The sequence below is a fragment of the Entelurus aequoreus genome, linkage group LG09 (assembly GCF_033978785.1).
Source record: "Entelurus aequoreus isolate RoL-2023_Sb linkage group LG09, RoL_Eaeq_v1.1, whole genome shotgun sequence".
NCBI lineage: Eukaryota > Metazoa > Chordata > Actinopteri > Syngnathiformes > Syngnathidae > Entelurus > Entelurus aequoreus.
In genome coordinates, this window is record NC_084739.1 from 79702832 (window position 1) to 79724638 (window position 21807).

Here is a 21807-nt window from a genome sequence, read left to right on the forward strand (position 1 = left end):
GAAGTCACCAAAGTGCCACCCCTTGTCACACAGTCCCAAAGGGTCCCCAACAAAAAGGCAAAAAAAATAATATATATAATAACTAGAGATGTCCGATAATGGCTTTTTTGCTGATATCCGATATTCCGATATTGTCCAACCCTTAATTACCGATACCGATATCAACCGATACCGATATATACAGTCATGGAATGAACACATTATTATGCCTAATTTTGTTGTGATGCCCCGCTGGATGCATTAAACAATGTAACAAGGTTTTCCAAAATAAATCAACTCAAGTTATATTTATTATTGAAGTCACAAAGTGCTTTTTTTTTTTAACATGCCTCAAAACAGCAGCTTGGAATTTGGGACATGCTCTCCCTGAGAGAGCATGAGGAAGTTGAGGTGGGCGGGGTTGGGGGTGGGGGGGGGGCATATATTGTAGCGTCCTGGAAGAGTTAGTGCTGCAAGGGTTTCTGGGTATTTGTTCTGTTGTGTTACGGTGCGGATGTTCTCCCGAAATGTGTTTGTCATTCTTGTGGCGCATATTTGTAACAGTGTTAAAGTTGTTTATACGGCCACCCTCAGTGTGACCTGGATGGCTGTTGACCAAGTATGAAATGCATTCACTTGTGTGTGTGAAAAGCAGTAGATATTATGTGATTGGGCCAGCACGCAAAGGCAGTGCCTTTAAGGCACGCCCCAATATTGTTGTCTGGGTGGAAATGGGGAGAAATTGGGGAGAATGGTTGCCCCGGGAGATTTTCAGTAGGGGAACTGAAATTCGGGAGTCTACCGGGAAAATGGGGAGGGTTGGCAAGTATGACTGGGAGGCGCAACTGCTCTGTACTTCTCCCTACGTCCGTGTACCACGCCGTACAGCGGCGTTTTAAAAAGTCATCATTTTTTCTTTTTCAAACCGATACAGATCATTTCCGATATTACATTTTAAAGCATTTATCGACATCTCTAGTTTTTATGCACCCTTTCTCTACAAAGTGACATCGCCAACTACTGGCCAGGCATGCACAGTACAGCCTCTTCATTTGCTTGCTGTTGAACTATTCTATTTGCCGAGTTAAATTTGCATTTATTTAATTTTTTGTTGAGGTTAAAATCCCAATATGAGATCTTTAGCCTTATGAGGAAGGCTGCAGGCGTTTAGGGTGGAGGGGCCACAGAGCGATGTTGCCAGGTTCCCCCCTATGGAACCACCGCCACCATTGGGTAATGAATAAGGAAAGATCCCCTCCAACTATCTCCCTTCTTCTCCTCCTTCCTGCTCTTCACATTTGGCTGGTGCGAGACAAACGCAAACAAGCGTAAGCACCAAGGGCCTGACAGGCGCGGGATACGGCCTCGGGTTCAGTGCGCTTGCGTCCGTACAGGTGTGCGAGCAAGCAGCCGCTTCTGGCCTTTTGGATTCCAGGCTGTCATGCGTTCTTTTTGGCGAGGAGGTGCAGAGCTCCACGCCTGGTATCAGGCACACATGCGGCCCACGAGGCTTCGGACAGGCTGAGAGAATATCCTCAATTATTCAGCTCGGCCGATGGAGACGCCGACGACGGCACTGAGACCTTTTAGCTCGTGAGTCCATGTGACATTCTAAACGGCCCTCGCCGCCGCCCGATGAAATATAGATGTTTTGTTTTGTTACCGACGGGATTCATTTGTCACTGCACTCCTCTGCGGGAGGAAAGTGAGAAGATGGCGGCCGCGTCGCGACGGCCAGGGAATGCGGTTAGAGGGCATGGTGGCGTGAATGTAAACAGTCATTTTTGAAGACTTTCCAACCTTTTTGAAGACTTTCCAACCTTTTTTCATGCTTGTCAAAACCCTGTTTATGACAAAAGCACTATGCCATATTAAAAAAATTAAAATAAATACAAATAAAAATGCAAACATGAGTGCCACAGGCCCTCTATATGACAGAAGCACTATGCTTATTTTAAAAAATGGTTGCTGAAATGCTTATCAAAGACCTTGTGTGACAGAAGTATACTGCTTTAAAAAAAATTAAAAATAAAACAGTTGTAAAAAAAAAAAAAAATGTTTTTTTTTTTTTTTTGTCATAAAGAAATACAATCATGTGGGCGTACGGACTGCATCCCTGCAGACTGTATTGATTTATATTGATATATAATGTATATATTGTGTTTTTTATGTGGATTTAATTTTTTTAAAAAAAAATTTTTTTTTTTTACATTTCTTGTGCAGCAGTGGTCCCCAACCACCGGGCCGCGGCCCGGTACCGGTCCGTGGACCAATTGGTACCGGGCCGCGGCCCGGTGGTTGGGGACCACTGCTCTATATGACAGAAGCAAGCGGCTCATTTAAAACCTCTTAAGGCCCAAGCTGTTTGTTTACATGCTTTTTTTATTTCTCTTTGCTATTTGGGCTTATTGGACCCTAATTAGAATAAAAACTAAGAATAATCTTTTGATATGATGTACTTGAGCTTATTGGACCCTAATTAGAATAAAAACTAAGAATCATCTTTTGATATGATGTACTTAGTCCATAAGTACACAAACGTGTACTTCATGTTTAGTGACATGCTAATTCTTATTTTTACACTTTTTTTTTCAAAATTCCATTGTATGTTATACTCTTCTGACACCACCAGATGGCAGTATAAGTGTCAACGTAAGCGGCCATAAGACCCCAATTCAGTAGTGTACACAATTTTGGAAATAAGAGCTAAAAGATGCTGTCCACGCATGTGGCCACTAAGCCTTTAGAGTTAATGGTTGCAAAAAAACTTGGCAAAGATCCTCTAAAATATGGCAGAAGTACTCTGCTTATATTAAAATTGGTTGCAGAAATGCTTGTCAAAGACCGTGTGTGACAGAAGTACACTGCTTAAAAAATGTTTTAAAAACGGTTGCAAAAATGCTGGTCAAAGATCCTTAATATGCAAAAGCACTCAGTTTAAAAAATAAAAAAAGCTGTTGCTATAATGCTTGTCAAAGTCCCTCAACATGACAGAAGCATGCTGCCTATTTAAAAAATGCTTGTCAAAAAGACCCTTTGTGACAGAAGTACACTGCTGTTTAAAAAATAAAAAATAAAACGGTTGCAAAAAGGCTGGTCAAAGATCCTCTATATGCTGTTTATTAAAAAAAACAGTTGCCATAATGCTTGTCAAAGACCCTCTATATGACAGAAGCATGTGGCTCATTTAAAAAATGCTTGCAAAAAAGCTTGTCAAAGATCCTCTATATGACAGAAGTACTCTGCTTATTTTAAAATTGGTTGCAGAAATGCTTGTCAAAGACCGTGTGTGACAGAAGTACACTGCTTAAAAAAATTAAAAAACGATTGCAAAAATGCTGGTCAAAGATCTTTTATATGCAAAAGCACTCTTATTTTAAAAAATGGTTGCAAAAATGCTTGTCAAAGACCCTTTGTGACAGAAGTACACTGCTGTTTTTAAAAAAAAACAGTTGCTGTAATGCTCATCTATATGACGAAGGCAATCTGCTGTTTTTAAAAGTGCTTGTCAAAGACCCTCTATATGACAGAAGTTCGCTGATACTTTGAAGAACTAATGGCAAAAAAAGAACACTTGCCAAAGATCTTCTTTATGACAGAAGCACAGCTGTTTTTAGAGACCTACTGCAAAAATACAACGCCATTCAAAGATCTTCTATTGGAGTGATCGCACCAATTACTGCAGTATTAGCACACTAGATAATAAACTTACCGTAATGCGGTTATTCTCAAATGGGGGGGTGCGTGTGACATGCTTTATCAGTATCATGCTTCAAAGCTGTGCACTACAAAACATGCTCATTGTTGACTTCCTCATTTTTGTTTTAAATAATCAGCACAAAGTGTTTTATTCATTTTTGTTTTGTAGGTTAACGTATTTTATATATTGTGCTACTGAGTTAATGTTGCTGATCAATTAGAACGTATTATTATTCATTGACTAATTACAGACTCACTTATTGATAAAGTAACTACTGTACAAAAACCCTTGTCAGAGATCATCTATATGACAGGAGTGCTGGCAGTGATCAAGTAAATATTGTCTACGTTTGACATGTAAAAGCAATACTGCAGTGGGGATGCAAAGAAAGAGGACATGTACTCACTCCTGCTGCTCGCTCTCTCCTCCAGGAGAGAAGATTGCATGTTGACCTTGACCCGTCTGCCCGTCGTAAATCACCACTAGTGTGTCATCGCATCTGCAATCACACAACTTTGGTGAGCTGCTCAACAACACCTTAGACAAGGCATCGTGCTGCGACACAACTTTGCAGTTTTGTCTACAATGTCTTCACCTGTTATCAAAGTCAAAGTTGACTACTATCAGTGGTGAACTACTTTTTACACTTGTACAGTATTTAACAATAGAAAAGTAATATCAATAACATTCCCAGCTTTTATGACGTTTTTTGGGGGGTTTTTTCTATTTGAGAAATTATTTAGAAGGCGAAAATTGGAGGTTGACAAGCATCCTGGATTTTTCATGATTTTTCCATGTAGAGATATAAAAAAAAAAATCATATCACGGATATAGTGACCAAAATGATCACGTTTATTATTATTATTGTGTAGAGGTGCCGATAAATGCTTTAAAATGTAATATCAGAAATTATCGGTATCGTTTTTTTAATTATATCGTTTTTATTTTTTTATTTTTTTTATTTTTTTATTAAATCAACATAAAAAACACAAGATACACTTACAATTAGTGCACCAAGCCAAAAAACCTCCCTCCCCCATTTACACTCATTCACACAAAAGGGTTGATTCTTTCTGTTATTAATATTCTGCTTCCTACATTATATATCAATATATATCAATACAGTCTGCAAGGGATACAGTCCGTAAGCACACATGATTGTGCGTGCTGCTGCTCCACTAATAGTACTAACCTTTAACAGTTAATTTTACTCATTTTCATTAATTACTAGTTTCTATGTAACTGTTTTTACATTGTTTTACTTTCTTTTTTATTCAAGAAAATGTTTTTAATTTATTTATCTTATTTTATTAATTTTTTAAAAAAGGACCTTAGCTTCACCATACCTTGTTGTCCAAATTAGGCATAATAATGTGTTAATTCCACGACTCTATGTATCGGTATCGGTTGATATCGGTATCTGTAATTAAGAGTTGGACAATATCGGAATATTGGATATCGGCAAAAAGCCATTATCGGACATTGTGGTATTGTTGAATGTGCTCAAAAAGTACTTATACTAAAATATTTTAACCAAGTTTTATTTTTTTAAATAACTAAAAGAAATACCGTATTTTCCGCACTATAGAAGCCGCAGCCACTAAATTTTAGAAGAAAAAATATATTTTTCCATGTATTAGCAGCAGATATATAAGTTGTAAAATGAGTTATTTACACAGAAGGATTTTGTAAATGTTTATTTACATACCTTAATTGTTTGTAACAGGGCAGTAAAACGGCTGATCAGACAAAACAGAAGTCATTGTCATGGACCCATTAGCGGCGCAAGCTAGCTTTCCAATCAGCTAAACAGAATTAATAACTCCACGGTGACATTTTGGTGAATTTATGAAACTGAAACAATATATAAAGAATGCCAATGTAAGTTAATAATACTAACACCCGTAAACGTGTTAGCATATTTGCTAATGCTAAAAATACTAGCTAGATTTAAGCATTTAAGTCCCATCTTAAAACTCATTTGTATACTCTAGCCTTTAAATAGACCCCCTTTTTAGACCAGTTGATCTGCCGTTTCTTTTCTTTTCTTCTCTGCCCCCCTCTCCCTTGTGGAAGGGGGGGGACACAGGTCCGGTGGCCATGGATGAAGTGCTGGCTGTCCAGAGTCGGGACCCAGTACCGGCCTGTGCATCGGTTGGGGACATCTCTGCGCTGCTGACCCGTCTCCGCTCGGTAAGGTCTCCTGCTGGCCCCACTATGGACTGGACTCTCACTATTATGTTAGATCCACTATGGACTGGACTCTCACTATTATGTTAGATCCACTATGGACTGGACTCTCACTATTATGTTAGATCCACTATGGACTGGACTTTCACAATATTATGTTAGACCCACTAGACGTCCATTGCATTGGGTCTCCCCTAGAGGGGGGGATTACCCACATCTGCGGTTCTCTCCAAGGTTTCTCATAGTCATTCTCATCAACGTCCCACTGGGTTGTGAGTTTTTCCTTGCCCTTATGTGGGTGCTGAACCGTGAATGTCGTTGTGGCTTGTGCAGCCCTTTGAGACACTTGTGATTTAGGGCTATATAAATAAACATTGATTGATTGATTGACATTATATTACGATAGCACATACAAAAATGCATGAAAACACTCCTACAGACATCACACATAGGACGGTTTAGTAAGTAAGTATTGTTTTAGTTATATTGTAAACCTTACAAACGTTGTTTGGAGTGATGAATGAAGAAACCGCAAAAGTAGAAACGCTATGGACGACTAATAGACAGAACGGCACTTGTACCTCTGGTTCAAGGCACTAAACAGAATGAAATACTGAAGACCTTTAACCCACAGCACCTGCAGTGAGCGAACACGTCCAACAAATGGCGCCATAGCACAAACAATAAGACACATTTTCATTTGTTGCAATCAAAACATTATTTACCATGAATTGATTAACGTGGACCCCGACTTAAACAAGTTGATAAACTTATTCGGGTGTTACCCTTTAGTGGTCAATTGTACGGAATATGTACTGTACTGTGCAATCTACTAATACAAGTTTCAATCAATCGATCAATCAATGGACATTCGCGAAGAAAAATCCATAAATCAGTTGCACCGCTTTATAAAGTGCAGGATTCAAGGTGTAGGGAAAGAAGTAGCTTATCGTTACAGTCATGTTGGCACTGTAACTGCAGGTACTTCAAATTGTACTGGTCGGGCAATCAGGTGTGGGACCAGGATGGGCTAACGAGGAAAATAACCGCCTAATTGGGTCTCCAATTTGCGATTGAAACGATAGAAAGCAATAAATCGCTACCCCGAGCGCCTCTAATTGAGCTGGGCAATTAAAGGCAGGACCATTAAACCCGAGAATACGCCGCTGTATGACGAATACGCCGAGGTACTCGCTTGCTACTACTGCCAATGAAGGGGTGCTGTAAGGCAAAACAGTTGGCATGTGAAAACAAAGATGCCATCTATAGGAAGGAGCTCGTGGAGGGTTCTGACCAATCGCACACACGAGCAGACTTGGCGAGAAAGAAATGAAGTCATGTGAGCGTTAAAAACAAGAAGATGGAGACGTGGCTCTTTGTGGCCCACTTTATGCTAATGCAATATTAGAGTGCCTGATTTTTTTTCTTCCTTGCGAGTGTGTGTGTGCGTGCATGCGCCGCGTTCTCCGTGCCGCTGCGCTCCCACAATGCCCCTGGGACCCATCTGCCTCCCTGTTATTAATTCATCAGGCTTAACCATGCGGCACTTTATGACTCTGTTTGGACTGACGAAATATCGCACGGCCCATCTTCTGTCTCTGGAAAACAATATCCGTCACTGGATGATGCTGAGGTGATGTCCAATGTCTCTGCCCTCGATGCAGTCAGGGGATAAGATGACGGTGTGGCGTAGAGCAGTGGTCTCCGGCACCGGTCCGTGACACGTTTGCTACCGGGCCGCACAGAGACATTAAATAATTTATAACCGACCGTATTTCCTCATACTTAACTTTCGCCAGTCCCACCAGACACACCAATAAGCTTGATCACAGATGTATTATACAACTCCTGATTAGAGATGTCTGATAATATCGGACTGCCGATATTATCGGCCGATAAATGCTTTAAAATGTCATATCGGAAATTATCGGTATCGGTTTCAAAGGGTAAAATGTATGACTTTTTAAAACGCCGCTGTGTACACGGACGTAGGGAGAAGTACAGAGCGCCAATAAACCTTAAAGGCACTGCCTTTGCGTGCCGGCCCAATCACATAATATCTACGGCTTTTCACACACACACGTGAATGCCAAGCATACTTGGTCAACAGCCATACAGGTCACACTGAGGGTAGCCGTATAAACAACTTTAACACTGCTACAAATATGCGCCACACTGTGAACCCACACCAAACAAGAATGACAAACACATTTCGGGAGAACATCCGCACCGTAACACAACAGAACAAATACCCAGAACCCCTTGCAGCACTAACTTTTCCGGGACGCTACAATATACATCCCCCACGCTACCTCCTAAACCCCCCCAACATCCTCATGCTCTCTCAGGGAGAACATGTCCCAAATTTCAAGCTGCTGTTTTGAGGCATGTTCAAAAAAATAATGCACTTTGTGACTTCAATAATAAATATGGCATTTTTTTCCATAACTTGAGTTGATTTATTTTGGAAAACCTTGTTACATTGTTTAATGCATCCAGCGGGGCATCACAACACAATTAGACATAATAATGTGTTAATTCCACGACTGTATATATCGGTATCGGTTGATATCGGAATCGGTAATTAAGAGTTGGACAATATCGGAATATCCGATAATGGCAAAAAAGCCATTATCGGACATCTCTACTCCAGATACGAAGTCGCCCTTTGCTATATTTGTTACATCTTTGTTACATGGGACAATGCACATTAATAAACATATAAAAATCTAAAGGTGCCAAATGGTAGCCAAAAGCTAGGTTCCATCTGCAGTCCGCAGCAGGTTGATGACCTCAGATCAGGGAAGATCAGGAACAAAGTAACCATAGTAGTTCAAGTGCATAAGGCAGATGGAGAATTGCTACATTGTTGCATATAATAATTGTGCTGAAGGTAGAAAATACCCGTCTTCTTTGGCCTAGTAAGTTAAAGTGCTGGTGTTATTGCACATAGTCCTATTAAACAAGTAGTTAGCAATAACATGTATTTACACATGGAAAATTGGACCAAAAAAAGCTAACATTAGTGTATCTATGTATGAAATATTGCAAATAAAAATGGAAATAAAAATCCACAGAAATATATTGGAACTAATAGCAAGTATTTCTAGCTTGATTATATATCCATGCTTTTGTCCTTGAATGGGATGTATCACCTATAACCCATCAGATACTAAAGCCAAAAAAAAAAGCCTACTACAAGCAAAAACGAGTAAAAAAACAAAAGTCTATGGAGAGCTTTTTTGCAAAGGGAAAAGGCCAGGGGCTCCCACTAATTCCACTAATGAGTTTTTTTCATGTATTCATTTTTCATGGACTTATTTGCTATATTTATCTGCCACACTTGGAAGGCCGGTCCGTGAAAATAATGCCTACATTAAACCGGTCCCTGGTGCAAAAAAGGTTGGGGACCACTGGCGTAGAGGGTTGTGCCGATACCAACATTGTGGTATCAGTACCAGTGCCAAAATACATTTCGATACTTTTCGAAACGTTTCATAATAAAGGGCACCAAAAAAATATAATTATTGGCTTTATTACCAGCCATATTGATTACTGTAATGCCCTGTTTTCTGGTGTTCCTAAAATAAGTACAAAATCACCACAATGACTAGGGGTTAGGGTTGTACGGTATACCGGTATTAGTATAGTACCGCGATACTAATGAATCATATTCGGTACTATACTACCTCTGAAAAGTACCGGTCCGCCGCTATCCAAAACTAATGAATCAAACAACAGAAGAATAAGTGATTATTACATTTTAACAGAAGTGTAGATAGAACATGTTAAAAGAGAAAGTAAGCAGATATGAACAGTAAATGAACAAGTAGATTAATAATTCATTTTCTACCACTTGTCCTTCATAATTTTGACAAAATAATAGAATGAGAAATGACACAATATGTTACTGCATACATCAGCAGACTAAATTAGGAGCCTTTGTTTGTTTACTTACTAATAAAAGCCAAGTTGTCTTGTATGATCACTCTTTTATTTAAGGACAAACTTGCAATAATGAACATATGTTTAATGTACCGTAAGATTTTTTTTGTTAAAATAAAGCCAATAATGCAATTTTTTGTGGTCTCCTTTATTCAGAAAAGTACAGAAAAGTATCGAAATAATTTTGGTACCGGTACCAAAATATCGGTATCGGGACAACACTACAAGGGTAAAAAAAAAAAGTTTTTAATTCAAATTAATCACAATTCTTAATCTATACAAAAAGTGTTTTTTATTGTTGTATTTGTCCCGTTTAGCCACTCAGGCAAATCATATTGTTGATGTCAAAGTTAAATACATCAGAGGGCCAAAAAACAAATTTGCTACAAGCCAAGGGCCGGACTGGTTCAATGTTTATTAAAATATATTAAAATGATTGCACATAACCTATTGAACCAAGACCTGACACCATGTACTGTAATTTATTTAATGATTAAATGAATAATCTAACATTTTTGTAAGGGTCTGTCACTAATATCCAGTGAAAACATTTTTCAACAGGCTCACAGACAAAAACAAACTTCCTTCAAAGCAGGCGGCTCTGGCCTGCAGGCCGCTTCTAATACTAATCAAATATCATCGCGGGGGCCATAGATCATTCATTCGCTGGCCGGGTCTGGCCCGTGGGCCTTGACTTTTACACCACTATGGTTCAGTTCAGTTTAAGTTTATTTGGAACATGCATACGATACAATGTAACGCATCACACATTTCCACTTGTTTCATTACAGCACGTCCGAAAAGGAGTAGGAAGAAGCAGAGCTTATTTAATCCTACCCCTTTTCATACCATAGCAATGTTATCCAATTTCCTTATAGATGATGTAGATGATCATATCTGCTGTATTAATTTACTTTAAAAAAAATTAAAAATAAAAAATAAAAAATGTGGGATACTTTACTTGCCTTATTTGTATTTGACTTTATTAAATGTTTGGGTAGATTTATTTTAAACAAAACCCATTTTCTTTTAGGTAACAAAGACATGTATTAAAGCTAATTTAATTTTATGGATGAATGTAGTTAATCATAGAACAGGCGCCCAACATTATTGTCATGTCTTTGTGATCATGTTTTGTTTTAGTTATGTCCTGTTGGTTTAAGACTCTTTTTAGTTCCTGTTTACGCTCCATTGTTTGGTCACCATGGTTACTTATTAGTTTCACCTGTCATTTGTTTGGACTCACGCACCTATTGTTAATCACATGTCACTAGTATTTAAGCCTGTCATTTTCTGTTGGTCGTCCTGGCGACATTGCCATTATCATGCCCTGCTTATTCCATAGTTTATGCTTCATGCCATGCCACGTAAGTTTTTGTTCTGCTCTTGTCACAATAAGTGTTTATTTGTTTCACGTCCATAGTTTTGCCTTTGTGCTGGTTTTTGTTTCATAGTCAAGTTTGTTCTCCGCCTTGTGCGCGCTTTTTGTCTGTACCCTTTTTGTAGTTTATAGTAAATTAAAACATGCCTTTACCTTTAAGCCATGTCCAGTCTAGTTGTTTTGCATCCCGGGGAAGCAATCCGCGCAGTAATTTGTGCCGCCATAGTCCATGTCATGACAGTTATTAAAAAAGTATTGATTTTGAATTGAGAATAACTTTGAATCGAGAACTTATTCTGAATTGAATCGTTTCCAATCCAATCCTGAGTTGCCCAAAGATTCACAGCTTTAACAATTACTCCAAACTCAGCCGCTTGTGTGCTGACGAGGACGAGAAGGCGGGCCCATATTACACTGGTTTTAAAATCACTGCCTTGGCTGCCTGTGTGTTCCAGAATAGATTTTAATATTATTTTACTTGTTTTTAAATGCCTTAATGGTCTTGGGCCTTCTTATCTTTCCGAGTTGCTTTTATCAAATGAGCCCTTGCGGTCCCTGAGGTCTTCCGGTTTCGGCCTCCTAATTATTCCAAAAGTACCGAACCATACCCAAGGGGGGGCGTCATTCCATTATTACGCCCCCCCATTAGTGGAACAGCCTGCCGGAGGTCCTCAGGGCTGCAGAAAATGTTACGATTTTTAAAAACAAGCTGACAGTTTTAACCTGGGATTAGATTTTTTTTAATGTTTTTACATTTTCTATGTATGAAAAGTGCTATACAAGTAAAATGTGTTTGATTTGTTTTAACAGAAAATAATTTGCGATGAAAGAGCAATTTTGTCATTAAGTAAGCACACAAAAGAGTAAGTAAGCACACAAAGTCTATTATGGCTGCCGACGAATGCAGTAACATATTGTGTCATTCTATTATTTTGTCAAAATTATGAGGGACATTTATAGTTATAGCTGCTTACTTTCTGTTTTAACATGTAAATATCCACGTAATCATTGTAGTATCGACTATATTCGGTTCTTATACTTGGTATTGTTACAGTTCATATTTATATATAATGCCACCCATTTCTTTAAAATTCAGGAGAGCTAGCTTGCTGTTAGCGGTTTGCTAATGTATTGGATGCATTTTTAGACTAATTTAGAGGCAGAATGAATTGCTCCCATTAGCTGCATTGTGGGCAACCTAGAATGAGCTGAAAAATACAAATAAAAAAAAAACCCAAAAATTGTGTTTTTGTCTCTCATAAGGATTGTAAACGATAGGCAAAATTCCCCCAAAAAAGTGCAGTTCCCCTTTAAGCGCAAATAGTATGACTAGTCATTCCCGGTAAGGTGTATTCAGGTGTGCCGGGGAGGAGGCTACACCGGATAGCCGAACCTCGGATTCTGTGGACCAGCTCTATACTCTCGGCAGGGTCCTTGAGGGTGCATGGGAGTTTGCCCAACCAGTCTACATGTGCTTTGTGGACTTGGAGAAGGCATTCGACCGTGTCCCTCGGGAAGTCCTGTGGGGAGTGCTCAGAGAGTATGGGGTATCGGACTGTCTGATTGTGGCGGTCCACTCCCTGTACGATCAGTGCCAGAGCTTGGTCCGCATTGCCGGCAGTAAGTCGGACACGTTTCCAGTGAGGGTTGGACTCCGCCAAGGCTGCCCTTGGTCACTGATTCTGTTCATAATTTTTATGGAAAGAATTTCTAGGTGCAGTCAAGGCGTTGAGGGGATCCGGTTTGGTGGCTGCAGGATTAGGTCTCTGCTTTTTGCAGATGATGTGGTCCTGATGGCTTCATCTGGCCAGGATCTTCAGCTCTCACTGGATCGGTTCGCAGCCGAGTGTGAAGCGACTGGGATGAGAATCAGCACCTCCAAGTCCGAGCCCATGGTTCTTGCCCGGAAAAGCGTGGAGTGCCATCTCCGGGTTGAGGAGGAGACCCTGCCCCAAGTGGAGGAGTTCAAGTACCCAGGAGTCTTGTCCCCGAGTGAGGGAAGAATGGATTGTGAGATCGACAGGCGGATCGGTGCGGCGTCTTCAGTAATGCGGACGCTGTATCGCTCCGTTGTGGTGAAGAAGGAGCTGAGCCGGAAGGCAAAGCTCTCAATTTACCGGTCGATCTACGTTCCCATCCTCACCTATGGTCATGAGCTTTGGGTTATGACCGAAAGGACAAGATCACGGGTACAAGCGGCGGAAATGAGTTTCCTCCGCCGGATGGCGGGGCTCTCCCTTAGAGATAGGGTGAGAAGCTCTGTCATCCGGGGGGAGCTCAAAGTAAAGCCGCTGCTCCTCCACATCGAGAGGAGCCAGATGAGGTGGTCCGGGCATCTGGTCAGGATGCCACCCGAACGCCTCCCGAGGGAGGTGTTTCGGGCATGTCCGACCGGTAGGAGGCCACGGGGAAGACCCAGGACACGTTGGGAAGACTATGTCTTCCGGCTGGCCTGGGAACGCCTCGGGATCCCCAGGGAGGAGCTGGACGAAGTGGCTGGGGAGAGGGAAGTCTGGGCTTCCCTGCTTAGGCTGCTGCCCCCGCGACCCGACCTCGAATAAGCGGAAGAAGATGGATGGATAGATGGATGGATGGATGGATGGATGGATGGATAGTATGACTAATGTGGTGATAGTTTATTTAAACAAAATAAATATCATTATTATTTATCATTAATTTAGTTAGAATTTATTTATTTTAGTGAAACCAATTATCTACATCTTTTAAGCTACGTTTAAACCAGTGTGGGTGGCACTGGGAGCAGGTGGGTAAAGTGTCTTGCCCAAGGACCCAACAGCTATGGCAAGGATGGCGGAAGCGGGAATCGAACCTGGAGCTTTCAAGTTGCTGTCACGGCCGCTCTACCAACTGAGCCCCACGCCCCTGCGTATGTCAATGTATTTTTCAACAGTTTTTATGAGACACTTCTTCTGCAGTATATTTGATTATCATATTTTCTGGACGAAAGAGCGCACATTAAATTTTAGAAGAAAAAAATAGAGTTTCCACATATTAGCCACACCGGATTATGAGATGCAGATATTTGTTTTGAAATGAGTTATTTACACAGAAAGATTCTCAAAATATTTATTTACATTAACTGTTTCCAAACGGTGCTTGTTACACGGCAGTAAAACGGCTGATTAAACAAAACAGAAGTCATCACTAGCTGCGGAAGCTTCATTCAGCTAAACAGCTTCAACAACTCCACGGTGACGTTTTTGGTAAATTTAGGAAACTGAAGCAAACACAAAAAGAACGCTGTTGCAAGTTAATAGTACTAACACAGACGCATATTAGCTCATGCTAACAACACCAGTGATAGCAGGTGCAAAAATGCATGAAAACACTCCTACAGACGTCACACATGGGACGGGTTAGTAAGTATAAACAGTTTTAGCTCAACTGTAAAACTTACCAACATTGCTTGGAGTGATGAATGACGGTTCCATACGAGTATAAATGCTATGGACGGCTAGAACAGTGTTTTTCAACCTTTTTCGAGCCAAGGCACATTTTTTGCGTTGAAAAAATCCAGAGGCACACCACCAGCAGAAATCATAAACTCAGTTGACAGTAAAAAGTCATTGTCACAATTGTTGGATATGACTTTAAACAATAACCAAGCACGCATCACTATAGCTCTTGTCTCAAAGTAGGTGTACTGTCACCACCTGTCACATCACGCCCTGACTTATTTGGACTTTTTTGCTGTTTTCCTGTGTGCAGTGTTTTAGTTCTTGTCTTGCGCTCCTATTTTGGTGGCTTTTTCTCTTTTTCTGGGTATTTTCCTGTAGCAGTTTCATGTCTTCCTCTGAGCGATATTTCCCGCATCTACTTTGTTTTAGCAATCAAGAATATTTCAGTTGTTTTTATCCTTCTTTGTGGGGACATTGTTGATTGTCATGTCATGTTCGGATGAACATTGTGGACGCCGTCTTTGCTCCACAGTAAGTTTATGCTGTCGTCCAGCATTCTGTTTTTGTTTACTTTGTAGCCAGTTCAGTTTTAGTTTCGTTCTGCATAGCCTTCCCTACGCTTCAATGCCTTTTCTTAGGGGCACTCACCTTTTGTTTATTTTTGGTTTAAGCAATAGACACCTTTTTACCTGCATTTACAAAGCAATTAGCTACTGGCTGCCACCTACTGATATGGAAGAGTATTACACGGTTACTCTGCCGAGCTCTAGACAGCACCGACACTCAACAACAACACATCATTTGCAGACTATAATTACTGCTTTGCAAAAAATGTTTTCAACACAAATATGTGAAATTAGATCATCTCCCACGGCACACCAGACTGTATCTCAAGGCACACCAGTGGTTGAAAAACACTGGGCTAGAAGACTGAACGGCACTTTTACAGTAACGGTATTTGTCAAAGGCAGTGTATCATTAGTACCGCAGTACTTTATTAGTACCGTACAACCCTAGAGTGTGGTCTATTGTTCTCGGTCAATCCCCCCTAAGAAAAAACGTCCCTGTTAGTTTAATAGAAGGAAATAAAGCAAACCAGTCAAGAATCAGTCAGTGAAAAAACAAAGACACGAGTGAATATCCCGTTACTCTCCAGAAGGCCTGAATAATAACAGGGAAGTCCGGTGCTGTCATCAGTGCATCCCAACTTGGTCTTAATACGCACATGACGGTAATGACTCAAAAGGAAAAACAGCGGCTGATTGTTGGAAATAATAAAGCCCTTTAAAAGAAGGAGGCCTAGAAACTTTGAGAGATAATCCAAGAATCAGTCAATGGCCTTCACGTGAACACATCTTGATTGCCGTGTCTAAACCTATTCCCATCCAAAGAGGCGTGGGGAGGAGATCAGAGATTGCGTTCCATCAAAAGAGTTTATCTGGCGGTGGCTGACGCTACGTGGCCGTAAATAGCAGCGGGAGATACGCCGCGCGCTGACAAGACAGCCGAGGAAAGTTTTCTCAGAGTCAACACAACTCAACAATGACATCAGTTTCAAATAAATACCAAAGAGCAGATCGGTTGCGGGGCTTAAACTTCGAAGGTTGCATGCTTGACTTTTGTTTGTTTGGATGGCAGAGGCTTGAAATGACTGACACGCCATAATGGCCGCCAGACTGCAGCAAAATACTGTAGCAAAAGCTTGTTTAGTTTAATGGCGCGCACTGATGAACTAACCCTCGTCAAACCTGGAAATTACGAGGAATCTTCGCATAAAACATGAAAAAGGAAGCCAAAGTAGCTTTCTCAATGCCACAGAGGAGGTCCAGATGGAGGACCGCTGACCAGTCCTTCACCGCTGGGGTTAGACTGCCCTCCAGAGGCCACGACCAGAACTCACTCATTCCACAAGCGGACCAAAAAGACGTCATACTGTATTTGGTGTCTCTTTTTACACGTAATGAGGGGGAAGGAAAAACAAGATGAAGGTCATTTAATATGAGTCACCACAGAGGCTGCAGCCACAAACAATATATAAAGAGGGTGAACATAAAGCATTGGCCAACATAATTAATAATAGAAAAACCATCAAGACAGTAAAATGAATCACCGGCATTAGAAAGATAAATAATTCAAAAAATTGGAAGTCAAAGCCAAAGGAAAATGGGATTAAAGCGGGGGGGCCACTGGAGGTGAGGCTGGGCCACAGGAAATATTCACTTCTGAACCCTCATGACTAAATGTGTTTACCAGCAGCTATGGTGACGCAGGCCTTAAGATATTATATATGTCAAATTGAATGTAAAAAGTGTATATTTTCACACTGTTGAATTCCACAGGGGATGATGAGAGACACTTCCGCTTGCTTACAGGAATTTGCTCAATGTGTGTTTGGGATTATTGTGTTGGCACCATTCTTTAGAGTGGGATTTTAAGATTGTGATCATATATTTAACTGTTTTCATTGAGGGCCACATCCCAATTATGTAAGAGTGAATAGATGCATATAAATGTATAAGGATTCACTTAATAATATTGTTACACTGTAGGGGGGAAAAAATTATATTTTGCAATAAAAACTGGCTTTTATTGTAAAATTGACAATGTTTTTTTTACGGCTTAATAATGTAAACAGAGAAATGATTTACGGCAAAATTCTGGCAAATGAGCTACAATGTTGTTGTTTTTTAGCCATTAAATCTACAGTTGTCTTTACAGTGTATTAAGTTCAAGTTAAAGTACCAATGATTGTCACACACACACACACACTAGGTGTGGTGAAATTTGTCCTCTGCATTTGACCCATCCCCTTGTTCACCCCCTGGGAGGTGAGGGGAGCAGTGAGCAGCAGCGGTGGTCGCGCCCGGGAATCATTTTGGTGATTTAACCCCCAATTCCAACCCTTGATGCTGAGTGCCAAGCAGGGATGTAATGGCTCCCATTTTTATAGTCTTTGGTATGACTCGGCCGGGGATTGAACTCACGACCTACCGATCTCAGGGCGGACATTCGAGGCCACTGTTTTTTGTTTTTTTTACAGTAAAATGTTACTGTAAATTCTATTTTCATATTTACAGTGTATAATTTGATGGATAACATACTTTGAAATCATAAGTCAAGCACGTTTTTTGACATTTGTTTTCATTTTAACAAAAAATTGTAATGCATGATGATATTACATTTGTTGCAACATTATATAATAGTTCAAATTAGTTTACTATATATATATATATATATATATATATATATATATATATATATATATATATATATATATATATATATATATATACACACATATATATACATAAACATAAAGGTATACATATACACATATATAAACTTATACATACAGTATGTACACATATACATTTACATATACAGTACATACATATATACACATATACACATACATACATATATATACACGTATACATAAATATATACACATATACATATATGTGTGCGTGTGCACGTGTGTGCGTGCGTGTGTGTGTATTTGTTTCTGTCAAAATGGAGATAGATAGTAAAGTACTTTATTGAGGCTTATTATTTCTAGGCTTTTGCAGGCCATATAAAATGATGTGGCAAGTTTGGGACCGCATAAGTTCTGTTCACAGACCTGCAATCCTCATCATAGCTTTTAAATAAAGTTTTGACTAGGAGTGCATGATGAAAACCAGACAGATAATTAACAGGCCGATATTAGCAATTATGACATCAAACCAATAAATCCGATAATATTAAAAAATAGCTCCAATAACCACTTTTTCTTTTCAAATGCTACAATGAGGTGATGTGAGCCATGCTGTGTTTTAGGTGTGTCAGTAGGGATGTGAATCTGACATCACCTCACGATTAAATTTGGTTCCCATCCTTAGGGTGGTGATTCAACTCAAAATTGAGTCTTGATTTAACACCATTCTTGATTCAAACTGATTCTCCCATGCTGTTTTATTTGGTATGTATATTAAAAAGACATTTTTAAACAGGTTCTAAACGCTCCTCTTGGCTGATGACATACAACGTATACACGCAACGAGTAAGCGCGGAGACGGCCCAAGCACCTTTCGATTCCATAAAATAAAACAATGGCGTTGATAGTGTGGGACCCCTTAAACAGTTTTAGAGGAAGACTAACTAGGAATGTAACGATAAATGCTATCAATAATCGGAGTAACACTCCCGATGGTTAGTATTACCGTTGCAAAATCAAAATGATGGAAAAACCGTGGCCGATAACTGCACATTGATAAACCCATGGACTAACTGGTGCTAGCTTAAATGCTAACATGAAAACGAGAGACATTAACATCTTTACCCGTTAAGAAACAACATACCCCCCAATCTAAATTGATATAAACACATTTCTATGTGAGCAACTAAGATATTCACATTGAACCTACGAGCTGTGCTCTCTTAAAACAGAGTGATCGAGTCCAAAAATACAAGACCTAGGTGGACCGCTGATAAGAGTAGAACAATAGAATAATAGAACGTGTTGGCATGCTAACAATTAGCATGTGTCAAGTACCAAGTTATATGACTGAGCTGTTCGGCTGTAAAATTTCTAAAGTTGGCATGCTAACAATTAAGGTGTGTCAATTACCAAGTTATTTGACTCTGAGGTGTCCGGCTGCAAAATGGCTAAAATGTCAGCATGCTAATGTTAGTATGCTAGAACATTAACGTTAGCATGTGTCAAGTACCAAGTTATATGAGTCTGAGCTGTTCGGCTGTAAAATTCCTTTTGTTAGCATGTCAAGTACCAAATCATAGGACACTGAGGTGTTCGGCTGCAAAATTGGCTAAAATGTCAGCATGCGAATGTTAGTATGCTAGAATGTTAATGTTAGCATGCTATTAGTTAGCATATGTCAAGTACCAAGTTATATGACTCTGAGCTGTTCGACTGTAAAATTGCTAACGTTAGCATTGTCAAGTACCAAGGCTGCAAAAATTGGTTTAAAAAGTAAAAACCTTAATGTTTTTATGCCAACAGGTAGCATGTGTCAAGTACCAGGTTATATGAGTGAGGTGTTTGGCTGAAAAACTGGCTAAAATGGCAGCATGCTAATGTTAGCATGCTAACAGTTAACATGTGTCGAGTACCAAATGATATGACTCTGAGGTGTTCGGCTGTAAAATTGGCGAAAAAAGTTAACATGCTAGAATGCAGACAATTAGCATGTGTCAAGGACCAAGTCATAAGACCGAGGTGTACGGCGGTAAAATTGGCAAAAAAGTAGGCATGCTAGATTGCTAACATTAGCATGTGAATAATTAGCATGTGTCAAGTACCAAGTCATGGGACACTGAGGTGTTCGGCTGCAGAATTGGCAAAAATAAATAAAAGAAAGACGGCTAATGTTCACATGCTAAGAGTTAGCATATGTCAAGTACCAAGTTATATGAGTCTGAGGTGTTCGGCTGCAACATTTGCTAAAAAAAAGTTAGTATACCAATGTTATTAAGCTAGCATGCTAACAGTTAGCATGTGTCAAGTACTAAGTTATGCTGCAAAATTCAAAAAGTAGCATGATAATGTTAGTATTGATGCCTGAGGCTAAGCCAACCAGTGGCCACGATACTGAACAGCACAGTTTGATTTTTGTTTATCTTGTTTAGTGTCCAATACAACTTTATTGTTGGTATTTTTACTTCATTAAGCCATTTTAATTTAGGGCAAAATTGCATAGCATATGCTGTGTTATGGGTAACACAAAACTAAGATATAGGGATGTCCGATAATATCGGACTGCCCATATTATCGGCCGATAAATGCTTTAAAATGTAATATCGGAAATTATCGGTATCGGTTTCAAAATTATCGGTATCTGTTTCAAAAAGTAAAATGTCTGACTTTTTAAAACGCGCTGTGTACACGGACGTAGGGAGAAGTACAGAGCGCCAATAAACCTTAAAGGCACTTCCTTTGCGTGCCAGCCCAGTCACATAATATCTACGGCTTTTCACACACACAAGTGAATGCATGCATACTTGGTCAACAGCCATACAGGTCACACTGAGGATGTCCGTATAAACAACTTTAACACTGTTACAAATGTGCGCCACACTGTGAACCCACACCAAACAAGAATGACAAACACATTTCGGGAGAACATCCGCACCGTAACACAACATAAACACAACAGAACAAATACCCAGAACCCCTTGCAACACTAACTCTTCCGGGACGCTACAATATACACCCCCCCCCCCAACCCCCCCTCTTTTGAGCATGTCCCAAATTCCAAGCTGCTGTTTTGAGGCATGTTAAAAAAAATAATGCACTTTGTAACTTCAATAATAAATATGGCAGTGCCATGATGGCATTTTTTTCCATAACTTGAGTTGATTTATTTTGGAAAACCTTGTTACATTGTTTAATGCATCCAGCGGGGCATCACAACAAAATTAGGCATAATAATGTGTTAATTTCACGACTGTATATATCGGTATCGGTTGATATCGGAATCGGTAATTAAGAGTTGGACAATATTGGAATATCGGATATCTGCAATATCGGATATCTACTAAGATATGGATGTTGTGTTCAGGTCGTTTTGCATGTATTGATTGACCAATATAGTTTTGGTTTTAGAATCTTTAATGTACAAAATGTACCAAAGTGGCCCCCACATTCTTCAAATTTTTAGGTTTGCTGATGTCACTGGAAAAAGTTTGGACACCCCTGGGTTAAAGGATGCGATGGTGGTATCATGTAAGCAACGACAAGAAGAGTACTTATTAGGAAGCACTCTGACAGTATCTCTTTCAAAGAAACAAACAGCCATTATCTCCTCAGGCCTCTCCATTTCCTGCCCCAAGAAGCCTCACTTAGAAGTGCCTTCCCCCCCAGGGAGCTCTTTCTTGGCAAACAGGGCTGTTTATTTGACTAAAAAGGGCCGCGCTCTTCAAGCGGTTTGTCTAATTAAAATGTTGCGAAAGCATTGCGAAGCAGGCATTTTATTTAAGAGCTTTCATGGCGTCGACGCCGGGGACCGCCTTTTAGCTTTGTGCGCACCCTCCTCGCAGGGAGACGGGCTTCTCCTCGGTCGCCGGGGTGAATTTTAAACAGTCGGGAGTATCGAGTTAATCAGGGAGAACTCTGCGGGGGATATATGGGGTTGCCTCGTGACACGGGAGGACGCGCGTATGATTAACACGCCGCCGTCCCCCAGGGCATGCGG

General features: G+C 40.1%; 1 long non-coding RNA gene across 2 annotated transcripts in view; it reads right to left on the bottom strand.

Moving 5' to 3' along the window:
* LOC133657786 (uncharacterized) overlaps nt 1-21807 on the bottom strand; it is a 313085-nt gene that overhangs the window by 161881 nt on the left and 129397 nt on the right. Inside the window, exon 4 of one of the 2 annotated variants that reach the window (XR_009827364.1) lies at nt 3795-4178. The exons of the other annotated variant lie outside the window; for it this stretch is intronic. This is a non-coding gene — a long non-coding RNA (uncharacterized LOC133657786). Of the gene's footprint in view, nt 1-3794; nt 4179-21807 lie in introns of those variants that run through there. 2 annotated transcript variants of the gene reach the window in all.